The sequence below is a fragment of the Gavialis gangeticus genome, unplaced genomic scaffold (genome assembly GCF_001723915.1).
Source record: "Gavialis gangeticus isolate Ggan-Ray unplaced genomic scaffold, GavGan_comp1, whole genome shotgun sequence".
Classification (NCBI taxonomy): Eukaryota; Metazoa; Chordata; order Crocodylia; family Gavialidae; genus Gavialis; species Gavialis gangeticus.
The window spans coordinates 88,299,600-88,308,783 of record NW_017729034.1 but is presented as its reverse complement, the minus strand read 5'-3'; positions in this window follow the sequence as shown (position 1 = coordinate 88,308,783).

The following is a 9,184-nucleotide window of genomic DNA, read 5'->3' as shown; positions in this document are numbered from 1 at the left end:
CTGTTCAGCCTCCACAAGAGAAGGCTGAGGGGGCATCTAGTGACCTGTTACAAACTAGTCAGAGGGGACCAGCAGGCACTGGGGGATTCCCTGTTCCCCCGAGCATTACCAGGAGTGGCTAGAAATAACAGTCACAAGCTGGCAGAGGGTACATTCAAATTAGACATCAGGAGGTGCTACTTCACTGTTGGGCGGCTAGGATCTGGAACCAACTTCTAAGCGAAGTGGTGCTGGCTCCTACCCTGGGGGTCTTTAAGAGGAGGCTAGATGAACACCTTGTCGGGGTCATTTGACCCCAGTACTCTTTTCTGCCATGGCAGGGGGTTGGACTAGATGATCTGCTCAGGTCCCTTCCGACCCTACAAACTATGAACTATGAAATTATGAATACACAATGCCACCTGCAAACTTTGCCAAGCCATTAAGTGTTCTTCTAATTTAAGATAAATGAACCCCTTAAGAGCTACCTCTAGCTTGTCTTTGATCATATATTTTAATATCAGAATCATGTTCATATTTTTTTAATTCTTTCTTTTAGGCATTTAAAAATACTTTCCTTTGTCAACAACCACAATATGCTAGCAGGCATAGGTTACTTCTCCATCTTTCTTTAATGAAATAGCTCTTATATTTATTTTGCATAGTGTATTCAATCAATTTTTCAGCTTTTCTTAGAACAGATGAAGAGCTTGCCATAGGCATGGTATGATTTAACAGCATCTGAGTTATTTAACTTGAACAATTAAATTACTTTATTTTCCAAAAGCTTAACTTACTGCCACATCTTTTCATTCAGGGTCTTCTTAAACAGATCACTTCCATTCTTTTATCAAATTCAATTTAAAAGAAGAAAAAACAAATGAAAAGGCTTTGGGTGCTGTGTGTTGTAGTTGTAAGAGAAAGTTTGAAACGGTGGCTTGGGTAAATGACCACTAGTAAATACTGGGAACTTGACTTGATGACCCATGTTCCAGTCCTATGTTCCTATGTAAGGAGAGTTTGATGCATCTCTAATGTCTCTTCAGGGTGAAATACAACATACAGAAGCTGACAATCTGAATGCAGGTGATAAAGAGTATCAGAGTAAAATAAATAGCAGGGGTATTTGGACAGAAAGCATTAAATTAACCAAACTGGAATTTAGCCACATTACTATTGCTCATGTGAAACATGACATGAAATCCTTAACAATTGCAAGTGTTTGGAACTTTGGTTTTGCGTCTCCTGATACTTCCAGCAGTGCAAGGGCCTTTGACACTATGCTGGTACACTGGTTCAGTCCTGACACAGGGGGAAGTGTGCCACCTACAGAATGACTCTGTCACTCTCTGCCCAGAAGGGCTTTCTTTGGTTCTGTCACATTCATTCACTTCTCAACACTTCATACCACTTAGTTCATGAAAACTAGTAAACTCAAAAGCCAATGAAGCATGGAGGCAAACATGAACAAATATAATACAGGCTGATTCAGTCCACTATCTGTAACAGTAATACAGCTTAAACTAAAATGAAATTCTCTGTTCTGAGAGATACTACAAAAGTTATACCTTATAGTCGCTAGTGTACCTAATTTTAAAAAAGAACATTGTAACTAAAAACATGGGACCACTGTACATTATGGGGCTATGTTGATGTGCTGACATTGAAGGTATTTATGGGCAAATCCCTTCTTCATTTCATGTCAGACTGTAGTTGTCTGTTTGTTCACTTTGTTCAATTAATCATTTGGTTGAACAATTACAAAAGAAACTCTCACCAAGAGTCATAATTTGTTAAAACACACTTAAAGAAGTCTCTATGGTTACCTACATTTTATGTTATTAAGTTACTTTATATATTGTATCATTTTGGAATATAACCAGTACCTTGAAAAATTGTTACATACTGTGCATTTAACAACAATTTATCATGATTAGTATCATCTTTACTTGTCTAGTCTTCTGACAAGTATAAAATAATATATATTTTAAAGTCCATGGGACAACAGTAGCTCTAAAACAAATAATTAAATAATAGCTGAGATAATTCCTCTCCACAATTTAAATATTTCCTCCACATAAATAAATTTGTTTACAATTTCTGAAATTGGATGATCTATTGTTTTGATTATGAGAACCTGCCACTTCAAAGACACTTATTCAAATCCAGCTGATCTATACAATCACAAATCTTAAGCGTGTAAATTCCAGTTCATTGAAGTTCCTAGTTATTTGTAAATTATATAAACTTTTAGTAGGTAGTCACACTTCAGCATTATCGCTATTTAACAAATGAAGAACTTCTGTTTCAACTTTTTAATGAACTAATTTTATAGCAGTATCATTTTTTTAATGTTAAGTAGCTGGTAAAAACATTTAATAATAGGTCTTCAGCTACATTTTAAAAATTCAACAAATTTCAACCATCTTTCTTTAGCATGTAAATTTTCACAGTTTGGTTGGTCTGTAACATATAAATGTCTAACAACTTTACTGAGAAATAAAGATATCAGTACTAGAACAGTCTGAAATTTTCAAGGAAAATAATCTTTTCCCCCCAATATAAACATTTGTGGAAAAAAACCCTTTTAACCTTTTTCTTTTTTCCAGTATTTTTCAGCAGAAGATTTTGATGAAAAGCTCATCCTTTCTTAAACCCATTTTTTATTCCAAGAATAAAAATATGGATACAGTTGCAAAATCAATTTTACATTTAGCACTCTGAAAAGAGAAACATTTACATAAATGTAATATTTAGGGAAAAAAATTATTTTTTTCAGGAATTGGCCAATTCTGATTTTTAAAACACCAGTGCATTTTTTTCTGAATACCTCATCTTTATAAATGTGAGATATTAATAAAAGAAAACTTCTGTATTAGATTTTATTCTTTTTTTGTTCTCATGAAATGTTTTAAACATATTGCAACTCCAATTAGATATGCAACATATGTTTTGCATTTTGTAATCATATACCATTCAGCTGTAATAAAAAATATATAAGGGATGTGAGTCATTAATCATATTCAGAGAGCATATTTCTAAACAATTATAGTTTCATAGTTGGTAGGGTCGGAAGGGACCTGAGCAGATGATCAAGTCTGACCCCCTGCCATGGCAGGAAAGAGTACTGGGGTCAAACGACCCCAGCAAGGTGATTGTCTAGCCTCCTCTTAAAGACCCCCAGGGTAGGAGCCAGCACCACTTCGCTTAGAAGTTGGTTCCAGATCCTAGCCGCCCTGACAGTGAAGGAGCGCCTCCTGATGTCTAGCCTGAATGTACCCTCTGCCAGCTTGTGACTGTTATTTCTAGCCACTCCTGGTAATGCTCGGGGGAACAGGGACTCCCCCAATGCCTGCTGGTCCCCTCTGACTAGTTTGTAACAGGCCACTAGATCCCCCGTCAGCCTTCTCTTGTGGAGGCTGAACAGGTTCAGGTCCTTTCCTCGTAGGGCCTGCCCTGCTGCCTCCTGATCATGCGAGTGGCCCTCCTCTGGACCGTCTCCATGTTGTCCTCATGGACAACATGTGGACAGCATTAATACATGACCATTTGCCAGTAAGTAGCAATCTGATACATATAAGGGCAAAATATGGTTTAAACTTGCATATTTTAATAACAGTTTTCAAATATAAAATGGTAGAAAACCATAATGTAGATAGCACTTCTGTAATGAAGTACTGTATTCAGTATCACTTGGGATGTGATCCAACTCCATCTGCAGCGATTCTCACTGATGTCAGCAGAAGATGGATAGGGCCTTTATAAACCAGTCATTTCAGAAGCCCCCAGTCCCAACATTTCCCCAGGGTTGAGCTCTGGGGTACATCTCCTTAAGTGGGGAAAGTTGGGGCTTCTCCATTTATAGAGACATGAACCAGGGAATCTCCAGGGTGCATCTGTGTAAATGGGGAAAGTTGGGGTCCCCTGGGAGCATGTCTCTGTACGCGGGAAACTCCCACTTTCCCCTGTACAGAAATGTGCCCTGAAGATGCCCGGGCACATGTATCTAAGCAAGAAATGCTAAACAGGCACTTCCAGGACTTGAGGGGCCTGATCCTGCATGGGAATTCCCAGAGTGCACAGGACCATTCCACTGAAACCCTGGGAGAATACATCGCCCATTGTCCTGCAGCACCAATGGGCAGGACAACAAGTGGCATATGTTTTGCCTAATGAAGCAGAACATCTGTGCCAGAACACACCCTGGCACAGCTGATCCGCTTCATTTAACAATGTCTATTTCAAGCCTTAGCGATGCGTTTTACTTTAAGAGTAGACCTAATGACAAACCCTCTGTGCCTCAGACTAAACACATGTTTTGGTACCTTGTCAGATCAGGCCAGAGTGCTCAGTACCTTTCAGGATAATTTTATTATAGTAGACTTTCAAAGGAGTCACAAGTTTTATATATTAATTTTTGTACTATGACATCCACCTAATGAGAGACTGTACTAGTATGCTGATGTGTATGTACTTACACAAAAGCATGTATATACATCAACATTTTCTGAAATGAAGATTTGTTTTTCCTTTATAATTATTAAAGATATTCTCTACTTTCCTGTATGTTAAAAGTGTCAATATAGACAACCTGCTGCTACAGTCTATAAATTCATCAGATATCAAAGTAAGCAAAGCGTATCAGCTCAAGGATGAGAAATCGCTGAGGAAAACTCATATTATGCAGGAAGCATGACACATTGTGTGGCTTTCTCTCTCTCTTTCTTTGGAAATAAATATTGGTCCATTGCCCTAGGTACTGTGTTCCTTACTGTTGGAGTGTCTCTTTCAGATGGCATGTCAAACTTCTGTAAATGTAATTCCTGTGAAGGCATACAGACCTTATTCACAAGCTGCCCAACCTAATCTTGGGTCCTCACTGTGCAGCAGAACTGCATATTTCTCCTGCATGTAGTGACACTTATATGGGACTTTCATATGAAGAAATTATCAGTTTGGCACAAATCAAGTGTTTTTTTAATACCATGGGTGGCTGCTAATATACTTTTTAAAAATTCTTAGTATTATTTGAAAAGTGTTTGACATAACAGATGAACTGAAGACAAGGGAAGGAACTCCGCCTAAAAACGTAAGGTGACATTGCTCATTGTACATTAGTATTTGTGGTTGTGGCCTCTATATTTTTTTAATGGCATGCAATTATTATTATTTGGAAATGGGAACAAGTATTGTATTGTGTTGTATTGTATTGTATTGTATTGTAGAATTATAAAATCAGAGTTGGAAGAAACCTCAATGATCATTTGGCCCAAATCCCTGCATAAATGCAGGAATTCTGTTCATAAATCATCCATGTGCAATGCTTATCCATTCTCCTCCTGAAACCTTCCTGTGAAGGGGGTTACTGTTCTCAGGGGTGCTCAACCCCCAGCCCATGGGCCAGATTTGATCTGTGGAGCCAAGCCATTCAACTCGTGGGGATCCCCACAGGTCAGGAAATTTGGCTGTGAGGGAGTGGTAGAAGCTTCACATAGCCAGATCCAGCCCTGCCTGGGCTATTGCAGTGCAGTGGTATAGGCAGCACACAGGGGCAGATTAAAGCACAGACCCATGGTGCCCAAACCCAGGCCCAGGGACCCCTGCCAATCAAGGGTCCCGTGGGGCACTAGGGGCAGCCCAGGGGAGCATCCTGGCTGTGGGTATCCAGGTCATGCAGCGTATGCCTCCTCCCCTCCAGCTGGGCCAGGGCCAGGGCCAGGGCCAGGGCCAGGGCCAGGGCCAGGTGCTAGGGGCAGGCACAGGGTTCCCTGCAGGCAGTGAAGGTTTTCTGGGGCCATCTGCTGCCAGAAAGCACCATGGGCAGCCCCGTTCCCCCTCACTGCTGTCTGTGGGTGGTCACCGGCATGAGTGCTACTGGAACAGGATGAGACAGTCCCACCCCACTCAGCCTGGCAAAGGGGCAGGCAGCTGGGGGTGGAACTCATGCCCCCTTCCAAGCTGGCTCCAGCCCTGGCCCTGGCCCTGGACCATCCTGCAGCACTGGGGGACCACAGTTCTGGCTGTATGATACCCACCAGATGGAGGGGCCCAGGCTATCTTCACTTCATGCCCCCTGACTCACTCCAGATGTGTTGAGTAAGCCAGGTGGGCTCAGCTGCAGCCCCCTGGCAGGCTCAGTGGGAACCTGCCCTCACCTGGTGGGGGGCTTCCAATTTTGTGCTTGGCCATGGCACCAATAAATCTTATTCTACTGGCAGTGCCAGTGCAGGCAGTGGAAGGGCCAGCTACAGAGCGTGAGCAGGGTGAGTGGTGACAAAGCAAATAACAGCAAGGCAAGCAGGGCTGTGTTGATACAGCCCTCACTACTCCCTTGCCACCGACTGCCATGCCCAAAGGGGCCCCAATGTCCCAAATTCTGTGACAGCTCCCCCCCACCACTAGCCCTAGAAGCCATATATTTGATGACCTGATGTAGGCATTTAGCTGCATAAGTGCTACTTAGCCATCTACAGGTGTAATTGGATTTGGACCTATGGACTAAATGTAGTCTTGGCTTACAACCTGTGCAATTCATCCTCAATCAAAGAATTGCCTAGAGTGCAATCTTTTAATGCACAGATAACCTGAAAGTAGGCATTGTTGTGAAAAAAATCATTGAAACTATTAGCTCAAGATACAGCTTCAGTCAAACAAGAGGAAATAAGGTGCAGCATTGTATCAGTAGAGACACTGTATAGCCCCCCCAAAAGTGAATTTATTACAAGAATAAATTCTCCTAGGTTTAATGTTTTGTCTGTCCAGGGCCTCTCTCTAGATATGGGTAAATTACCTAACAAAAGGGATACTAAAATCTGGGGAAACAACATGTTCCATGAAGTTTGACTTAAGTTTAGTGCTACAGAATAGTCAAGAGTAAAATTGCATCTTTCTAATTAGAGAACAAAGGGCATTTTTACATGTGCTTTGGGGGTGGTGATGCAGCATCTCAGCATCTCATATTTCAGCATCCCTGCACAAGCTTTAGTTAAAGTGTCCCCGCCACCATTTTGAAGCTCAGGGACACTGATACATGAAATGTAGAGGCTGCTGGATGCACACTAATTAGCACACTCCAGCAGTAATTACTGTGTTCAGAGCAGCTTCCCCATATGTCTGAAGGCACCCACCCAAAGCTGCTAGTGGCTCCCTGAATTTCTACCACATCAACAAGCAGGTGATCCTAAACTTTGGCCAATACTTTGGGATCATGATTCACGCTGCCTCAAAGCCACTTACAGAGCGATATTTATACATTTTTCTGCACCATGGTTTGCCTTTTCAAGAACAGAGGATGGTGTTGCTGTTAGAGGTCATGCAGAAATAGATGTTACTTCCATACAGTGATAAGGTTTAGAGCAAGTAGAGCATATAAAGAGGCTGTTTTAGAGCACTTTGAAGTCTGTAGGCTGTCTGCGCAGACTTCTTTTAGCTTTGGATCAGTCCCACACACAGCATGAGACAAGCAAGAAAGTGAGAATGCCTGGTATACAGAACAAGGAAGGAAATACAGAAGCAAGTAAAAACAGAAACGAAAGAAAAATAAAAAATAGAGAGACAAAGAAGAAATCAAGCTGGGTAGGAAGAGAAGATATATTGAGGACATGTTTCATAAATTTCAGCTTTCCTTAGTCAGTGCCCACATGTTTCAAGTTGGGTACATAGTTAAATCCCTTCTTGAACTGGGGCCCTATTTACTGCATCTCCCAATGCTTAAGGTTAAGCATATGCTCAAGTACCAGCTTTAAAGAGGGATGATTAATTTCTGAGCCTTAACATTTTTGTGAAGGAAGCAAGCAAGTGCCAATGTACAAATATCTTAATACAGAAATGGTTTGAAAAACAGATCCATGTAAATGCCTGGAACTAAATAATAAATAACAATTTGCATTTTCAAAAAAACATTTCTGAAAATTGTTTATTTCATGAAGAAATGCCTGACAGATGGTATGAGTAGTGGTAAGGCATTTAAAACAGTACAAATTTCCTACTGTTCTGTCCATTATTTCCACGCTCTGTTCCATCCATTAAACACTGAGGGATTTTTCCTTCATAAACTTCAGCTTGGCCTGCTAATACATATAGTGCTGTCTCTAGGCACTGCAGACTGAAAAGTATGATAATACATAAGAAAAAAAATTCTCAGATAACCCATATTGATGCCAGTGAAATGATGTTGCTTGAATGATCTGCCTCCACCATATAATATACATTAAGCATGTAACTCAGGGAGCACCCATTAAATAACAGTAACCATTAAAACCAATAACACTACCCTTTAAATACTATTAATCTGGGTAGCATGGTTAGCACAGTAATACATTATGATTAATAAATAAAATCCACTATAAACAATCCAAATATCTAATCAGCTTAGTAATGGAATGGATACAACCATTAACATCAACTGCTATATTACATGATAGATAATACTTTACTAACCATCCAGACTTTTGACCTAATCTGCTAGCATTTGGAATTGTGATAAATTGACATAGACTACATATACAACACCTATACAATTTATAAAATTCATTTTATAGCACTTGCAATCAATAATTACTTTTTTTCTCCTTTATTAGTTACATTTTTCTTATATCCCAAGCAGTTAATCCTCAAGGACTGTGAAGTTTAACTGTAGATCTGTTTTTAAAACTTTGCAAGCCTTAGATTAATAAAAATAATAATGCAGACCTACTAGAACAGGGGCGGGCAAAATACAGCCCGTGGGCTGCATCCGGCCTGCCAGGCCATTCTATCCAGCTCACAGGGCACCTAAAAAAATTTGAAAATTACTATTTATCTGCTCCTGGTTGCCTGTAAAAGATGACAGGAGCCAGAGGCAGTAGGACCCAGGAGCCCAGCCCTGCCCCACCCCCAGCCACTTCCCTACTTCCCTGCCTGTGCAATGCTTCAGCACCACCCGGCTCCCGGCTGCATCACCAGACCATGGGAGCATTGGGTCCATGCTGGTACAGGGTGTGTGTGTGTGTGTGTGTGTGTGTGTGTGGGTGCATTACTTGGGTGAGTCCCATACGTACACCCTGTGATACACATGTACATGCACCCCTCCTTGCACTGCCATACATGCACAGCCCCTCACACACCCCAGCCACCCTCCCCTCCACAAACAGCCCCCCCAAACCCCATACCCACTCACACCCACATATCCACACACACATGCTCCCTTGCCCCACACCCACTTCCA